We start from the raw sequence: 18,901 nt of genomic DNA on the forward strand, positions 1-18,901 counted from the left end.
AGTGGGTAGCAAGATGGATTTAAGGCAACAACGACTTCTGGGGCTCATTTGTTAGCTTTGTGCATTTTATTGAGGGTGCATCCACTATGGATTTATTCAAGAACTCCATTTCCCACAAGGCAACGTGCTGAATCACAAGCAGCCTATTGGGGCAAACGATATTCGCCAAAATGGAAATGAAGAACTTTCATGCACCCTTTTGACTACGTAAGCCTTTGATAAAGATATAAATCGAAATGCGTCAGGCTGTCGTCAGATGTTTGAACTTACCGGAAATCACGCTGCCTGTACCTAATAAAGCTGATGGGGAAAGGTACTTGTCTCTCTAGTGCGGCTCAATCTGTGGACACACCCCAACGAGCTTGATGTAAGAGCGGCCGTCCAGCCACTGAGCCTGCACCACCTCAAACTAGGGGGCCAGGGAGCTCGCAAATTCGGCGAGTTTCAAAAGTGGGGAGCAAGATGGATTTAAGGCAACAACGACTTCTGGGGCTCATCTGTTAGCTTTGTGCATTTTATTGAGGGTGCATCCACTATGGATTCATTCAAGAACTCCATTTCCCACAAGGCAACGTGCTGAATCACAAGCAGCCCATTGGGGCAAACGATATTCGCCAAATTGGAAATGAAGAAATTTCATGCACCCTTTTGACTAAGTAAGCCTTTGATAAAGATATAAATCGAAACGCGTCTGGCTGTCGTCAGATGTTTGAACTTACCGGAAATCACGCTGCCTGTACCTAATAAAGCTGATGGGGAAAGCTACTTGTCTCTCGAGTGCGCCTCAATCTGTGGACACACCCCAACAAGCTTGATGTAAGAGCGGCCGTCCAGCCACTGAGCCTGCACCACCTCAAACTAGGGGGCCACGGAGCTCGCAAATTCGGCGAGTTTCAAAAGTGGGGGGCAAGATGGATTTAAGGAAACAACGACTTCTGGGGCTCATCTGTTAGCTTTGTGCATTTTATTGAGGGTGCATCCACTATGGATTCATTCAAGAACTCCATTTCCCACAAGGCAAAGTGCCGAATCACAAGCAGCCCATTGGGGCAAACGATATTCGCCAATTTGGAAATGAAGAACTTTCATGCACCCTTTTGACTACGAAAGCCTTTGATAAAGATATAAATCGAAACGCGTCAGGCTGTCGTCAGATGTTTGAACTTACCGGAAATCACGCTGCCTGTACCTAATAAAGCTGATGGGGAAAGCTACTTGTCTCTCGAGTGCGGCTCAATCTGTGGACACACCCCAACGAGCTTGATGTAAGAGCGGCCGTCCAGCCGCTGAGCCTGCACCACCTCAAACTAGGGTGCCACGGAGCTCGCAAATTTGTCGAGTTTCAAAAATGTGGAGCAAGATGGATTTAAGGCAACAACGACTTCTGGGGCTCATCTGTTAGCTTTGTGCATTTCATTGAGGGTGCATCCACGATGGATTTATTCAAGAACTCCATTTCCCACAAGGACACGTGCTGAATCACAAGCAGCCCACTGGGGCAAACGATATTCGCCAAATTGGAAATGAAGAACTTTCATGCACCCTTTTGATTACGTAAGCCTTTGATAAAGATATCAATCGAAACGCGTCAGGCTGTCGTCAGATGTTTGAACTTACATGAAATCACGCTGCCTGTACCTAACAAAGCTGATGGGGAAAGCTGCTTGTCTCTAGAGTGCGGCTCAATCTGTGAACGCACCCCAACGAGCTTGATGTAAGAGCGGCCGTCCAGCCGCTGAGCCTGCACCACCTCAAACTAGGGGGCCACGGAGCTTGCAAATTCGGCGAGTTTCAAAAGTGGGGAGCAAGATGGATTTAAGGCAACAACGACTTCTGGGGCTCATCTGTTAGCTTTGTGCATTTTATTGAGGGTGCATCCACTATGGATTTATTCAATAACTCCATTTCCCCCAAGGCAACGTGCTGAATCACAAGCAGCCCATTGGGGCAAACGATATTCGCCAAATTGGAAATGAAGAACTTTCATGCACCCTTTTGACTACGTAAGCCTCTGATGAAGATATAAATCGAAATGCGTCAGGCTGTCGTCAGATGTTTGAACTTGCCGGAAATCACGCTGCCTGTACCTAATAAAGCTGATGGGGAAATCTACTTGTCTCTCGAGTGCGGCTTAATCTGTGGACACACCCCAACGAGCTTGATGTAAGAGCGGCCGTCCAGCCGCTGAGCCTGCACCATCTCAAACTAGGGGGCCAAGGAGCTCGCAAATTTGGCGTGTTTCAAAAGTGGGTAGCAAGATGGATTTAAGGCAACAACGACTTCTGGGGCTCATTTGTTAGCTTTGTGCATTTTATTGAGGGTGCATCCACTATGGATTTATTCAAGAACTCCATTTCCCACAAGGCAACGTGCTGAATCACAAGCAGCCTATTGGGGCAAACGATATTCGCCAAATTGGAAATGAAGAACTTTCATGCACCCTTTTGACTACGTAAGCCTTTGATAAGGATATAAATCGAAATGCGTCAGGCTGTCGTCAGATGTTTGAACTTACCGGAAATCACGCTGCTTGTACCTAATAAAGCTGATGGAGAAAGGTACTTGTCTCTCTAGTGCGGCTCAATCTGTGGACACACCCCAACGAGCTTGATGTAAGAGCGGCCGTCCAGCCACTGAGCCTGCACCACCTCAAACTAGGGGGCCAGGGAGCTCGCAAATTCGGCGAGTTTCAAAAGTGGGGAGCAAGATGGATTTAAGGCAACAACGACTTCTGGGGCTCATCTGTTAGCTTTGTGCATTTTATTGAGGGTGCATCCACTATGGATTCATTCAAGAACTCCATTTCCCACAAGGCAACGTGCTGAATCACAAGCAGCCCATTGGGGCAAACGATATTCGCCAAATTGGAAATGAAGAACTTTCATGCACCCTTTTGACTAAGTAAGCCTTTGATAAAGATATAAATCGAAACGCGTCTGGCTGTCGTCAGATGTTTGAACTTACCGGAAATCACGCTGCCTGTACCTAATAAAGCTGATGGGGAAAGCTACTTGTCTCTCGAGTGCGCCTCAATCTGTGGACACACCCCAACAAGCTTGATGTAAGAGCGGCCGTCCAGCCACTGAGCCTGCACCACCTCAAACTAGGGGGCCACGGAGCTCGCAAATTCGGCGAGTTTCAAAAGTGGGGAGCAAGATGGATTTAAGGAAACAACGACTTCTGGGGCTCATCTGTTAGCTTTGTGCATTTTATTGAGGGTGCATCCACTATGGATTTATTCAAGAACTCCATTTCCCACAAGGCAACGTGCCGAATCACAAGCAGCCCATTGGGGCAAACGATATTCGCCAATTTGGAAATGAAGAACTTTCATGCACCCTTTTGACTACGAAAGCCTTTGATAAAGATATAAATCGAAACGCGTCAGGCTGTCGTCAGATGTTTGAACTTACCGGAAATCACGCTGCCTGTACCTAATAAAGCTGATGGGGAAAGCTACTTGTCTCTCGAGTGCGGCTCAATCTGTGGACACACCCCAACGAGCTTGATGTAAGAGCGGCCGTCCAGCCGCTGAGCCTGCACCACCTCAAACTAGGGTGCCACGGAGCTCGCAAATTTGTCGAGTTTCAAAAATGTGGAGCAAGATGGATTTAAGGCAACAACGACTTCTGGGGCTCATCTGTTAGCTTTGTGCATTTCATTGAGGGTGCATCCACGATGGATTTATTCAAGAACTCCATTTCCCACAAGGACACGTGCTGAATCACAAGCAGCCCACTGGGGCAAACGATATTCGCCAAATTGGAAATGAAGAACTTTCATGCACCCTTTTGATTACGTAAGCCTTTGATAAAGATATCAATCGAAACGGGTCAGGCTGTCGTCAGATGTTTGAACTTACATGAAATCACGCTGCCTGTACCTAACAAAGCTGATGGGGAAAGCTGCTTGTCTCTAGAGTGCGGCTCAATCTGTGAACGCACCCCAACGAGCTTGATGTAAGAGCGGCCGTCCAGCCGCTGAGCCTGCACCACCTCAAACTAGGGGGCCACGGAGCTTGCAAATTCGGCGAGTTTCAAAAGTGGGGAGCAAGATGGATTTAAGGCAACAACGACTTCTGGGGCTCATCTGTTAGCTTTGTGCATTTTATTGAGGGTGCATCCACTATGGATTTATTCAATAACTCCATTTCCCCCAAGGCAACGTGCTGAATCACAAGCAGCCCATTGGGGCAAACGATATTCGCCAAATTGGAAATGAAGAACTTTCATGCACCCTTTTGACTACGTAAGCCTCTGATGAAGATATAAATCGAAATGCGTCAGGCTGTCGTCAGATGTTTGAATTTGCCGGAAATCACGCTGCCTGTACCTAATAAAGCTGATGGGGAAATCTACTTGTCTCTCGAGTGCGGCTTAATCTGTGGACACACCCCAACGAGCTTGATGTAAGAGCGGCCGTCCAGCCGCTGAGCCTGCACCATCTCAAACTAGGGGGCCAAGGAGCTCGCAAATTTGGCGTGTTTCAAAAGTGGGTAGCAAGATGGATTTAAGGCAACAACGACTTCTGGGGCTCATTTGTTAGCTTTGTGCATTTTATTGAGGGTGCATCCACTATGGATTTATTCAATAACTCCATTTCCCCCAAGGCAACGTGCTGAATCACAAGCAGCCCATTGGGGCAAACGATATTCGCCAAATTGGAAATGAAGAACTTTCATGCACCCTTTTGACTACGTAATCCTCTGATGAAGATATAAATCGAAATGCGTCAGGCTGTCGTCAGATGTTTGAACTTGCCGGAAATCACGCTGCCTGTACCTAATAAAGCTGATGGGGAAATCTACTTGTCTCTCGAGTGCGGCTCAATCTGTGGACACACCCCAACGAGCTTGATGTAAGAGCGGCCGTCCAGCCGCTGAGCCTGCACCATCTCAAACTAGGGGGCCAAGGAGCTCGCAAATTCGGCGTGTTTCAAAAGTGGGTAGCAAGATGGATTTAAGGCAACAACGACTTCTGGGGCTCATTTGTTAGCTTTGTGCATTTTATTGAGGGTGCATCCACTATGGATTTATTCAAGAACTCCATTTCCCACAAGGCAACGTGCTGAATCACAAGCAGCCTATTGGGGCAAACGATATTCGCCAAATTGGAAATGAAGAACTTTCATGCACCCTTTTGACTACGTAAGCCTTTGATAAAGATATAAATCGAAATGCGTCAGGCTGTCGTCAGATGTTTGAACTTACCGGAAATCACGCTGCCTGTACCTAATAAAGCTGATGGGGAAAGGTACTTGTCTCTCTAGTGCGGCTCAATCTGTGGACACACCCCAACGAGCTTGATGTAAGAGCGGCCGTCCAGCCACTGAGCCTGCACCACCTCAAACTAGGGGGCCAGGGAGCTCGCAAATTCGGCGAGTTTCAAAAGTGGGGAGCAAGATGGATTTAAGGCAACAACGACTTCTGGGGCTCATCTGTTAGCTTTGTGCATTTTATTGAGGGTGCATCCACTATGGATTCATTCAAGAACTCCATTTCCCACAAGGCAACGTGCTGAATCACAAGCAGCCCATTGGGGCAAACGATATTCGCCAAATTGGAAATGAAGAAATTTCATGCACCCTTTTGACTAAGTAAGCCTTTGATAAAGATATAAATCGAAACGCGTCTGGCTGTCGTCAGATGTTTGAACTTACCGGAAATCACGCTGCCTGTACCTAATAAAGCTGATGGGGAAAGCTACTTGTCTCTCGAGTGCGCCTCAATCTGTGGACACACCCCAACAAGCTTGATGTAAGAGCGGCCGTCCAGCCACTGAGCCTGCACCACCTCAAACTAGGGGGCCACGGAGCTCGCAAATTCGGCGAGTTTCAAAAGTGGGGAGCAAGATGGATTTAAGGAAACAACGACTTCTGGGGCTCATCTGTTAGCTTTGTGCATTTTATTGAGGGTGCATCCACTATGGATTCATTCAAGAACTCCATTTCCCACAAGGCAACGTGCCGAATCACAAGCAGCCCATTGGGGCAAACGATATTCGCCAATTTGGAAATGAAGAACTTTCATGCACCCTTTTGACTACGAAAGCCTTTGATAAAGATATAAATCGAAACGCGTCAGGCTGTCGTCAGATGTTTGAACTTACCGGAAATCACGCTGCCTGTACCTAATAAAGCTGATGGGGAAAGCTACTTGTCTCTCGAGTGCGGCTCAATCTGTGGACACACCCCAACGAGCTTGATGTAAGAGCGGCCGTCCAGCCGCTGAGCCTGCACCACCTCAAACTAGGGTGCCACGGAGCTCGCAAATTTGTCGAGTTTCAAAAATGTGGAGCAAGATGGATTTAAGGCAACAACGACTTCTGGGGCTCATCTGTTAGCTTTGTGCATTTCATTGAGGGTGCATCCACGATGGATTTATTCAAGAACTCCATTTCCCACAAGGACACGTGCTGAATCACAAGCAGCCCACTGGGGCAAACGATATTCGCCAAATTGGAAATGAAGAACTTTCATGCACCCTTTTGATTACGTAAGCCTTTGATAAAGATATCAATCGAAACGCGTCAGGCTGTCGTCAGATGTTTGAACTTACATGAAATCACGCTGCCTGTACCTAACAAAGCTGATGGGGAAAGCTGCTTGTCTCTAGAGTGCGGCTCAATCTGTGAACGCACCCCAACGAGCTTGATGTAAGAGCGGCCGTCCAGCCGCTGAGCCTGCACCACCTCAAACTAGGGGGCCACGGAGCTTGCAAATTCGGCGAGTTTCAAAAGTGGGGAGCAAGATGGATTTAAGGCAACAACGACTTCTGGGGCTCATCTGTTAGCTTTGTGCATTTTATTGAGGGTGCATCCACTATGGATTTATTCAATAACTCCATTTCCCCCAAGGCAACGTGCTGAATCACAAGCAGCCCATTGGGGCAAACGATATTCGCCAAATTGGAAATGAAGAACTTTCATGCACCCTTTTGACTACGTAAGCCTCTGATGAAGATATAAATCGAAATGCGTCAGGCTGTCGTCAGATGTTTGAACTTGCCGGAAATCACGCTGCCTGTACCTAATAAAGCTGATGGGGAAATCTACTTGTCTCTCGAGTGCGGCTTAATCTGTGGACACACCCCAACGAGCTTGATGTAAGAGCGGCCGTCCAGCCGCTGAGCCTGCACCATCTCAAACTAGGGGGCCAAGGAGCTTGCAAATTTGGCGTGTTTCAAAAGTGGGTAGCAAGATGGATTTAAGGCAACAACGACTTCTGGGGCTCATTTGTTAGCTTTGTGCATTTTATTGAGGGTGCATCCACTATGGATTTATTCAAGAACTCCATTTCCCACAAGGCAACGTGCTGAATCACAAGCAGCCTATTGGGGCAAACGATATTCGCCAAATTGGAAATGAAGAACTTTCATGCACCCTTTTGACTACGTAAGCCTTTGATAAAGATATAAATCGAAATGCGTCAGGCTGTCGTCAGATGTTTGAACTTACCGGAAATCACGCTGCTTGTACCTAATAAAGCTGATGGGGAAAGGTACTTGTCTCTCTAGTGCGGCTCAATCTGTGGACACACCCCAACGAGCTTGATGTAAGAGCGGCCGTCCAGCCACTGAGCCTGCACCACCTCAAACTAGGGGGCCAGGGAGCTCGCAAATTCGGCGAGTTTCAAAAGTGGGGAGCAAGATGGATTTAAGGCAACAACGACTTCTGGGGCTCATCTGTTAGCTTTGTGCATTTTATTGAGGGTGCATCCACTATGGATTCATTCAAGAACTCCATTTCCCACAAGGCAACGTGCTGAATCACAAGCAGCCCATTGGGGCAAACGATATTCGCCAAATTGGAAATGAAGAACTTTCATGCACCCTTTTGACTAAGTAAGCCTTTGATAAAGATATAAATCGAAACGCGTCTGGCTGTCGTCAGATGTTTGAACTTACCGGAAATCACGCTGCCTGTACCTAATAAAGCTGATGGGGAAAGCTACTTGTCTCTCGAGTGCGCCTCAATCTGTGGACACACCCCAACAAGCTTGATGTAAGAGCGGCCGTCCAGCCACTGAGCCTGCACCACCTCAAACTAGGGGGCCACGGAGCTCGCAAATTCGGCGAGTTTCAAAAGTGGGGAGCAAGATGGATTTAAGGAAACAACGACTTCTGGGGCTCATCTGTTAGCTTTGTGCATTTTATTGAGGGTGCATCCACTATGGATTTATTCAAGAACTCCATTTCCCACAAGGCAACGTGCCGAATCACAAGCAGCCCATTGGGGCAAACGATATTCGCCAATTTGGAAATGAAGAACTTTCATGCACCCTTTTGACTACGAAAGCCTTTGATAAAGATATAAATCGAAACGCGTCAGGCTGTCGTCAGATGTTTGAACTTACCGGAAATCACGCTGCCTGTACCTAATAAAGCTGATGGGGAAAGCTACTTGTCTCTCGAGTGCGGCTCAATCTGTGGACACACCCCAACGAGCTTGATGTAAGAGCGGCCGTCCAGCCGCTGAGCCTGCACCACCTCAAACTAGGGTGCCACGGAGCTCGCAAATTTGTCGAGTTTCAAAAATGTGGAGCAAGATGGATTTAAGGCAACAACGACTTCTGGGGCTCATCTGTTAGCTTTGTGCATTTCATTGAGGGTGCATCCACGATGGATTTATTCAAGAACTCCATTTCCCACAAGGACACGTGCTGAATCACAAGCAGCCCACTGGGGCAAACGATATTCGCCAAATTGGAAATGAAGAACTTTCATGCACCCTTTTGATTACGTAAGCCTTTGATAAAGATATCAATCGAAACGCGTCAGGCTGTCGTCAGATGTTTGAACTTACATGAAATCACGCTGCCTGTACCTAACAAAGCTGATGGGGAAAGCTGCTTGTCTCTAGAGTGCGGCTCAATCTGTGGACGCACCCCAACGAGCTTGATGTAAGAGCGGCCGTCCAGCCGCTGAGCCTGCACCACCTCAAACTAGGGGGCCACGGAGCTCGCAAATTCGGCGAGTTTCAAAAGTGGGGAGCAAGATGGATTTATGGCAACAACGACTTCTGGGGCTCATCTGTTAGCTTTGTGCATGTTATTGAGGGTGCATCCACTATGGATTTATTCAAGAACTCCATTTCCCACAAGGCAACGTGCTGAATCACAAGCAGCCCATTGGGGCAAACAATATTCGCCAAATTGGAAATGAAGAACTTTCATGCACCCTTTTGACTACGCAAGCCTTTGATAAAGATATAAATCGAAACGCGTCAGGCTGTCGTCAGGTGTTCGAACTTACCGGAAATCACGCTGCCTGTATCTAATAAAGCTGATGGGGAAAGCTACTTGTCTCTCGAGTGCGGCTCAATCTGTGGACACACCCCAACGAGCTTGATGTAAGAGCAGCCGTCCAGCCGCTGAGCCTGCACCACCTCCAACTAGGGAGCCACGGAGCTCGCAAATTCGGCGAGTTTTAAAAGTGGGGAGCAAGATTGATTTAAGGCAACAACGACTTCTGGGGCTCATCTGTTAGCTTTGTGCATTTTATTGAGGGTGCATCCACTATGGATTTATTCAAGAACTCCATTTCCCAAAAGGCAACGTGCTGAATCACAAGCAGCCCATTGGGGCAAACGATATTCGCCAAATTGGAAATGAAGAACTTTCATGCACCCTTTTGACTACGTAAGCCTTTGATAAAGATATAAATCGAAACGCGTCAGGCTGTCGTCAGATATTTGAACTTACCGGAAATCACGCTGCCTGTACCTAATAAAGCTGATGGGGAAAGCTACTTGTCTCTCGAGTGCGGCTCAATCTGTGGACACACCCCAACGAGCTTGATGTAAGAGCGGCCGTCCAGCCACTGAGCCTGCACCACCTCAAACTAGGGGGCCACGGAGCTCGCAAATTCGGCGAGTTTCAAAAGTGGGGAGCAAGATGGATTTAAGGCAACAACGACTTCTGGGGCTCATCTGTTAGCTTTGTGCATTTTATTAAGGGTGCATCCACTATGGATTTATTCAAGAACTCCATTTCACACAAGGCAACGTGCTGAATCACAAGCAGCCAACTAGGGCAAACGATATTCACCAAATTGGAAATGATTAACTTTCATGCACCCTTTTGACTTCGTAAGCCTTTGATAAAGATATAAATCGAAATGCGTCAGGCTGTCGTCAGATGTTTGAACTTATCGCAAATCACGCTGCCTGTACCTAATAAAGCTGATGGGGAAAGCTACTTGTCTCTCGAGTGTGGCTCAATCTGTGGACACACCCCAACGAGCTTGATGTAAGAGCTGCCGTCTAGCCGCTGAGCATGCACCACCTCAAACTAGGGGGCCACGGAGCTCACAAATTCGGGGAGTTTCAAAAGTGGGGAGCAAGATGGATTTAAGGCAACGACGACTTCTGGGGCTCATCTGTTAGCTTTGTGCATTTTATTGAGGGTGCATCCACTATGGATTTATTCAAGAACTCCATTTCCCACAAGGCAACGTGCTGAATCACAAGAAGCCCATTCGGGCAAACGATATTCGCCAAATTGTAAATGAAGAACTTTCATGCACCCTTTTGACTTCGTAAGCCTTTGATAAAGATTTAAATCGAAACGCGTCAGGCTGTCGTCAGATGTTTGAACTTATCGGGAATCACGCTGCCTGTTCCTAATAAAGCTGATGGGGAAAGCTACTTGTCTCTCGAGTGCGGCTCAATCTGTGGACACACCCCAACGAGCTTGATGTAAGAGCGGCCGTCCAGCCGCTGAGCCTGCACCACCTCAAACTAGGGGGCCACGGAGTGCGCAAATTCGGCGAGTTTCAAAAGTTGGGAGCAAGATGGATTGAAGGCAACAACGACTTCTGGGGCTCATCTGTTAGCTTTGTGCATTTTATTGAGGGTGCATCCACTATGGATTTATTCAAGAACTCCATTTCCCAAAAGGCAACGTGCTGAATCACAAGCAGCCCATTGGGGCAAACGATATTCGCCAAATTGGAAATGAAGAACTTTCATGCACCCTTTTGACTACGTAAGCCTTTGATAAAGATATAAATCGAAACGCGTCAGGCTGTCGTCAGATGTTTGAACTTACGGGAAATCACGCTGCCTGTACCTAATAAAGCTGATGGGGAAAGCTACTTGTCTCTCGAGTGCGGCTCAATCTGTGGACACACCCCAACGAGCTTGATGTAAGAGCGGCCATCCAGCCACTGAGCCTGCACCACCTCAAACTAGGGGGCCACGGAGCTCGCAAATTCGGCGAGATTCCAAAGTGGGGAGCAAGATGGATTTAAGGCAACAACGACTTCTGGGGCTCATCTGTTAGCTTTGTGCATTTTATTAAGGGTGCATCCACTATGGATTTATTCAAGAACTCCATTTCCCACAAGGCAACGTGCTGAATCAAAAGCAGCCCATTGGGGCAAACGATATTCGCCAAATTGGAAATGAAGAACTTTCATGCACCCTTTTGACTTCGTAAGCCTTTGATAAAGATATAAATCGAAATGCGTCAGGCTGTCGTCAGATGTTTGAACTTATCGCAAATCACGCTGCCTGTACCTAATAAAGCTGATGGGGAAAGCTACTTGTCTCTCGAGTGTGGCTCAATCTGTGGACACACCCCAACGAGCTTGATGTAAGAGCTGCCGTCTAGCCGCTGAGCATGCACCACCTCAAACTAGGGGGCCACGGAGCTCACAAATTCGGGGAGTTTCAAAAGTGGGGAGCAAGATGGATTTAAGGCAACGACGACTTCTGGGGCTCATCTGTTAGCTTTGTGCATTTTATTGAGGGTGCATCCACTATGGATTTATTCAAGAACTCCATTTCCCACAAGGCAACGTGCTGAATCACAAGCAGCCCATTGGGGCAAACGATATTCGCCAAATTGTAAATGAAGAACTTTCATGCACCCTTTTGACTTCGTAAGCCTTTGATAAAGATTTAAATCGAAACGCGTCAGGCTGTCGTCAGATGTTTGAACTTATCGGGAATCACGCTGCCTGTTCCTAATAAAGCTGATGGGGAAAGCTACTTGTCTCTCGAGTGCGGCTCAATCTGTGGACACACCCCAACGAGCTTGATGTAAGAGCGGCCGTCCAGCCGCTGAGCCTGCACCACCTCAAACTAGGGGGCCACGGAGCGCGCAAATTCGGCGAGTTTCAAAAGTGGGGAGTAAGATGGATTGAAGGCAACAACGACTTCTGGGGCTCATCTGTTAGCTTTGTGCATTTTATTGAGGGTGCATCCACTATGGATTTATTCAAGAACTCCATTTCCCACAAGGCAACGTGCTGAATCACAAGCAGCCCATTGGGGCAAATGATATTCGCCAATTTGGAAATGAAAACTTTCATGCACCCTTTTGACTACGTAAGCCTTTGATAAAGATATAAATCGAAACGCGTCAGGCTGTCGTCAGATGTTTGAACTTACTGGAAATCACGCTGCATGTACCTAATAAAGCTGATGGGGAAAGCTACTTGTCTCTCGAGTGCGGCTCAATCTGTGGACACACCCCAACGAGCTTGATGTAAGAGCGGCCGTCCAGCCGCTGAGCCTGCACCACCTCAAACTAGGGGCCACAAAGCTCGCAAATTCGGCGAGTTTCAAAAGTGGGGAGCAAGATGGATTTAAGGCAACAACGACTCCTGGGGCTCATCTGTTAGCTTTGTGCATTTTATTGATGGTGCATCCACTATGGATTTAGTCAAGAACTCCATTTCCCTCAAGGCAACGTGCTGAATCACAAGCAGCCCATTGGGGCAAACGATATTCGCCAAATTGGAAATTAAGAACTTTCATGCACCCTTTTGACTATGTAAGCCTTTGATAAAGATATAAATCGAAACGCGTCAGGCTGTCGTCAGATGTTTGAACTTACCGGAAATCATGCTGCCTGTACCGAATAAAGCTGTTGGGGAAAGCTACTTGTCTCTCGAGTGCGGCTCAGTATGTGGACACACCCCAACGAGCTTGATGTAAGAGCGGCTGTCCAGCCGGTGAGCCTGCACCACCTCAAACTAGGGGGCCACGGAGCTCACAAATTCGGCAAGTTTCAAAAGTAGTGAGCAAGATGGATTTAAGGCAACAACGACTTCTGGGGCTCATCTGTTAGCTTTGTGCATTTTATTGAGGGTGCATCCACTATGGATTTATTCAAGAACTCCATTTCCCACAAGGACACGTGCTGAATCAAAAGCAGCCCATTGGGGCAAACGTTATTCGCCAAATTGGAAATTAAGAACTTTCATGCCCCCTTTTGACTACGTAAGCCTTTGATAAAGACATAAATCGAAACGCGTCAGGCTGTCGTCAGATGTTTGAACTTATCGCAAATCACGCTGCCTGTACCTAATAAAGCTGATGGGGAAAGCTACTTGTCTCTCGAGTGTGGCTCAATCTGTGGACACACCCCAACGAGCTTGATGTAAGAGCGGCCGTCCAGCCGCTGAGCCTGCACCACCTCAAACTAGGGGGCCACGGAGCGCGCAAATTCGGCGAGTTTCAAAAGTTGGGAGCAAGATGGATTGAAGGCAACAACGACTTCTGGGGCTCATATGTTAGCTTTGTGCATTTTATTGAGGGTGCATCCACTATGGATTTATTCAAGAACTCCATTTCCCAAAAGGCAACGTGCTGAATCACAAGCAGCCCATTGGGGCAAACGATATTCGCCAAATTGGAAATGAAGAACTTTCATGCACCCTTTTGACTACGTAAGCCTTTGATAAAGATATAAATCGAAACGCGTCAGGCTGTCGTCAGATGTTTGAACTTACGGGAAATCACGCTGCCTGTACCTAATAAAGCTGATGGGGAAAGCTACTTGTCTCTCGAGTGCGGCTCAATCTGTGGACACACCCCAACGAGCTTGATGTAAGAGCGGCCGTCCAGCCACTGAGCCTGCACCACCTCAAACTAGGGGGCCACGGAGCTCGCAAATTCGGCGAGTTTCCAAAGTGGGGAGCAAGATGGATTTAAGGCAACAACGACTTCTGGGGCTCATCTGTTAGCTTTGTGCATTTTATTAAGGGTGCATCCACTATGGATTTATTCAAGAACTCCATTTCCCACAAGGCAACGTGCTGAATCAAAAGCAGCCCATTGGGGCAAACGATATTCGCCAAATTGGAAATGAAGAACTTTCATGCACCCTTTTGACTTCGTAAGCCTTTGATAAAGATATAAATCGAAATGCGTCAGGCTGTCGTCAGATGTTTGAACTTATCGCAAATCACGCTGCCTGTACCTAATAAAGCTGATGGGGAAAGCTACTTGTCTCTCGAGTGTGGCTCAATCTGTGGACACACCCCAACGAGCTTGATGTAAGAGCTGCCGTCTAGCCGCTGAGCATGCACCACCTCAAACTAGGGGGCCACGGAGCTCACAAATTCGGGGAGTTTCAAAAGTGGGGAGCAAGATGGATTTAAGGCAACGACGACTTCTGGGGCTCATCTGTTAGCTTTGTGCATTTTATTGAGGGTGCATCCACTATGGATTTATTCAAGAACTCCATTTCCCACAAGGCAACGTGCTGAATCACAAGCAGCCCATTGGGGCAAACGATATTCGCCAAATTGTAAATGAAGAACTTTCATGCACCCTTTTGACTTCGTAAGCCTTTGATAAAGATTTAAATCGAAACGCGTCAGGCTGTCGTCAGATGTTTGAACTTATCGGGAATCACGCTGCCTGTTCCTAATAAAGCTTATGGGGAAAGCTACTTGTCTCTCGAGTGCGGCTCAATCTGTGGACACACCCCAACGAGCTTGATGTAAGAGCGGCCGTCCAGCCGCTGAGCCTGCACCACCTCAAACTAGGGGGCCACGGAGCGCGCAAATTCGGCGAGTTTCAAAAGTGGGGAGTAAGATGGATTGAAGGCAACAACGACTTCTGGGGCTCATCTGTTAGCTTTGTGCATTTTATTGAGGGTGCATCCACTATGGATTTATTCAAGAACTCCATTTCCCACAAGGCAACGTGCTGAATCACAAGCAGCCCATTGGGGCAAATGATATTCGCCAATTTGGAAATGAAAACTTTCATGCACCCTTTTGACTACGTAAGCCTTTGATAAAGATATAAATCAAAACGCGTCAGGCTGTCGTCAGATGTTTGAACTTATCGGAAATCACGCTGCATGTACCTAATAAAGCTGATGGGGAAAGCTACTTGTCTCTCGAGTGCGGCTCAATCTGTGGACACACCCCAACGAGCTTGATGTAAGAGCGGCCGTCCAGCCGCTGAGCCTGCACCACCTCAAACTAGGGGCCACAAAGCTCGCAAATTCGGCGAGTTTCAAAAGTGGGGAGCAAGATGGATTTAAGGCAACAACGATTCCTGGGGCTCATCTGTTAGCTTTGTGCATTTTATTGATGGTGCATCCACTATGGATTTAGTCAAGAACTCCATTTCCCTCAAGGCAACGTGCTGAATCACAAGCAGCCCATTGGGGCAAACGATATTCGCCAAATTGGAAATTAAGAACTTTCATGCACCCTTTTGACTATGTAAGCCTTTGATAAAGATATAAATCGAAACGCGTCAGGCTGTCGTCAGATGTTTGAACTTACCGGAAATCATGCTGCCTGTACCGAATAAAGCTGTTGGGGAAAGCTACTTGTCTCTCGAGTGCGGCTCAATATGTGGACACACCCCAACGAGCTTGATGTAAGAGCGGCTGTCCAGCCGGTGAGCCTGCACCACCTCAAACTAGGGGGCCACGGAGCTTACAAATTCGGCAAGTTTCAAAAGTAGTGAGCAAGATGGATTTAAGGCAACAACGACTTCTGGGGCTCATCTGTTAGCTTTGTGCATTTTATTGAGGGTGCATCCACTATGGATTTATTCAAGAACTCCATTTCCCACAAGGACACGTGCTGAATCAAAAGCAGCCCATTGGGGCAAACGTTATTCGCCAAATTGGAAATTAAGAACTTTCATGCCCCCTTTTGACTACGTAAGCCTTTGATAAAGACATAAATCGAAACGCGTCAGGCTGTCGTCAGATGTTTGAACTTACCGGAAATCACGCTGCCTGTACCTAATAAAGCTGATGGGGAAAGCTACTTGTCTCTCGAGTGCGGCTCAATCTGTGGACACACCGCAATGAGCTGGATGTAAGAGCAGCCGTCCAGCCGCTGAGCCTGCACAACCTCAAACTAGGGGGCCACGAAGCTTGCAAATTCGGCGAGTTTCAAAAGTGGGGAGCAAGATGGATTTAAGGCAACAATGACTTCTGGGGCTCATTTGTTAGCTTTGTTCATTTTATTGAGGGTGCATCCACTATGGATTTATTCAAGAACTCCATTTCCCACAAGGCAACGTGCTGAATCACAAGCAGCCCATTGGGGCAAACAATATTCGCCAAATTGGAAATGAAGAACTTTCATGCACCCTTTTGACTACTAAGCCTTTGACAAAGATATAAATCGAAACGCGTCTGGCTGTCGTCAGATGTTTGAACTTACCGGAAATCACGCTGCCTGTACCTAATAAAGCTGATGGGGAAAGCTACTTGTCTCTCGAGTGCGGCTCAATCTGTGGACACAACCCAACAAGCTTGATGTAAGAGCGGCCGTCCAGCCGCTGAGCCTGCACCACCTCAAACTAGGGGGCCACGGAGCTCGCAAATTCGGCGAGTTTCAAAAGTGGGGAGCAAGATGGATTTAAGGCAACAACGACTTCTGGGGCTCATCTGTTAGCTTTGTGCATTTTATTGAGGGTGCATCCACTATGGATTTATTCAAGAACTCCATTTCCCACAAGGCAACGTGCCGAATCACAAGCAGCCCATTGGGGCAAACGATATTCGCCAATTTGGAAATGAAGAACTTTCATGCACCCTTTTGACTACGAAAGCCTTTGATAAAGATATAAATCGAAACGCGTCAGGCTGTCGTCAGATGTTTGAACTTACCGGAAATCACGCTGCCTGTACCTAATAAAGCTGATGGGGAAAGCTACTTGTCTCTCGAGTGCGGCTCAATCTGTGGACACACCCCAACGAGCTTGATGTAAGAGCGGCCGTCCAGCTGCTGAGCCTGCACCACCTCAAACTAGGGTGCCACGGAGCTCGCAAATTTGTCGAATTTCAAAAATGGGGAGCAAGATGGATTTAAGGCAACAACGACTTCTGGGGCTCATCTGTTAGCTTTGTGCATTTCATTGAGGATGCATCCACGATGGATTTATTCAAGAACTACATTTCCCACAAGGCAACGTGCTGAATCACAAGCAGCCCACTGGGGCAAACGATATTCGCCAAATTGGAAATGAAGAACTTTCATGCACCCTTTTGACTACGTAAGCCTTTGATAAAGATATAAATCGAAACGCGTCAGGCTGTCGTCAGATGTTTGAACTTACTGGAAATCACGCTGCCTGTACCTAATAAAGCTGATGGGGAAATCTACTTGTCTCTCGAGTGCGGCTCAATCTGTGGACACACCCCAACGAGCTTGATGTAAGAGTGGCCGTCCAGCCGCTGAGCCTGCACCACCTCAAACTAGGGGGCCACGGAGCTCGCAAATTCGGCGAGTTTCAAAAGTGGGGAGCAAGATGGATTTAAGGCAACAACGACTTCTGGGGCTCATCTGTTAGCTTTGTGCATTTTATTGAGGGTGCATCCACTATGGATTTATTCAAGAACTCCATTTCCCACAAGGCAACGTGCTGAATCACAAGCAGCCCATTTGGGCAAACGATATTCGCCAATTTGGAAATGAAGAACTTTCATGCACCCTTTTGACTACGTAAGCCTTTGATAAAGATATAAATCAAAACGCGTCAGGCTGTCGTCAGATGTTTGAACTTACCGGAAATCACGCTGCCTGTACCTAATAAAGCTGATGGGGAAAGCTACTTGTCTCTCGAGTGCGGCTCAATCTGTGGACACACCCCAACGAGCTTGATGTAAGAGCGGCCGTCCAGCCGCTGAGCCTGCACCACCTCAAACTAGGGGGCCACAGAGATCGCAAATTCGTCGAGTTTCAAAAATGGGGAGCAAGATGGATTTAAGGCAACAACGACTTCTGGGGCTCATCTGTTAGCTTTGTGCATTTTATTGAGGGTGCATCCACGATGGATTTATTCAAGAACTCCATTTCCCACAAGGCAACGTGCTGAATCACAAGCAGCCCACTGGGGCAAACGATATTCGCCAAATTGGAAATGAAGAACTTTCATGCACCCTTTTGACTACGTAAGCCTTTGATAAAGATATCAATCGAAACGCGTCAGGCTGTCGTCAGATGTTTGAACTTACATGAAATCACGCTGCCTGTACCTAATAAAGCTGATGGGGAAAGCTACTTGTCTCTAGAGTGCGGCTCAATCTGTGGACGCACCCCAACGAGCTTGATGTAAGAGCGGCCGTCCAGCCGCTGAGCCTGCACCACCTCAAACTAGGGGGCCACGGAGCTCGCAAAGTCGGCGAGTTTCAAAAGTGGGGAGCAAGATGGATTTATGGCAACAACAACTTCTGGGGCTCATCTGTTAGCTTTGTGCATGTTATTGAGGGTGCATCCACTATGGATTTATTCAAGAACTCCATTTCCCACAAGGCAACGTGCTGAATCACAAGCAGCCCATTGGGGCAAACAATATTCGCCAAATTGGAAATGAAGAACTTTCATGCACCCTTTTGACTACGTAAGCCTTTGATAAAGATATAAATCGAAACGCGTCAGGCTGTCGTCAGATGTTTGAACTTACCGGAAATCATGCTGCCTGTACCGAATAAAGCTGTTGGGGAAAGCTACTTGTCTCTCGAGTGCGGCTCAATATGTGGACACACCCCAACGAGCTTGATGTAAGAGCGGCTGTCCAGCCGGTGAGCCTGCACCACCTCAAACTAGGGGGCCACGGAGCTCACAAATTCGGCAAGTTTCAAAAGTAGGGAGCAAGATGGGTTTAAGGCAACAACGACTTCTGGGGCTCAT

The sequence above is a fragment of the Triturus cristatus genome, chromosome 1_1, assembly GCF_964204655.1.
Source record: "Triturus cristatus chromosome 1_1, aTriCri1.1, whole genome shotgun sequence".
Taxonomy (NCBI): domain Eukaryota; kingdom Metazoa; phylum Chordata; class Amphibia; order Caudata; family Salamandridae; genus Triturus; species Triturus cristatus.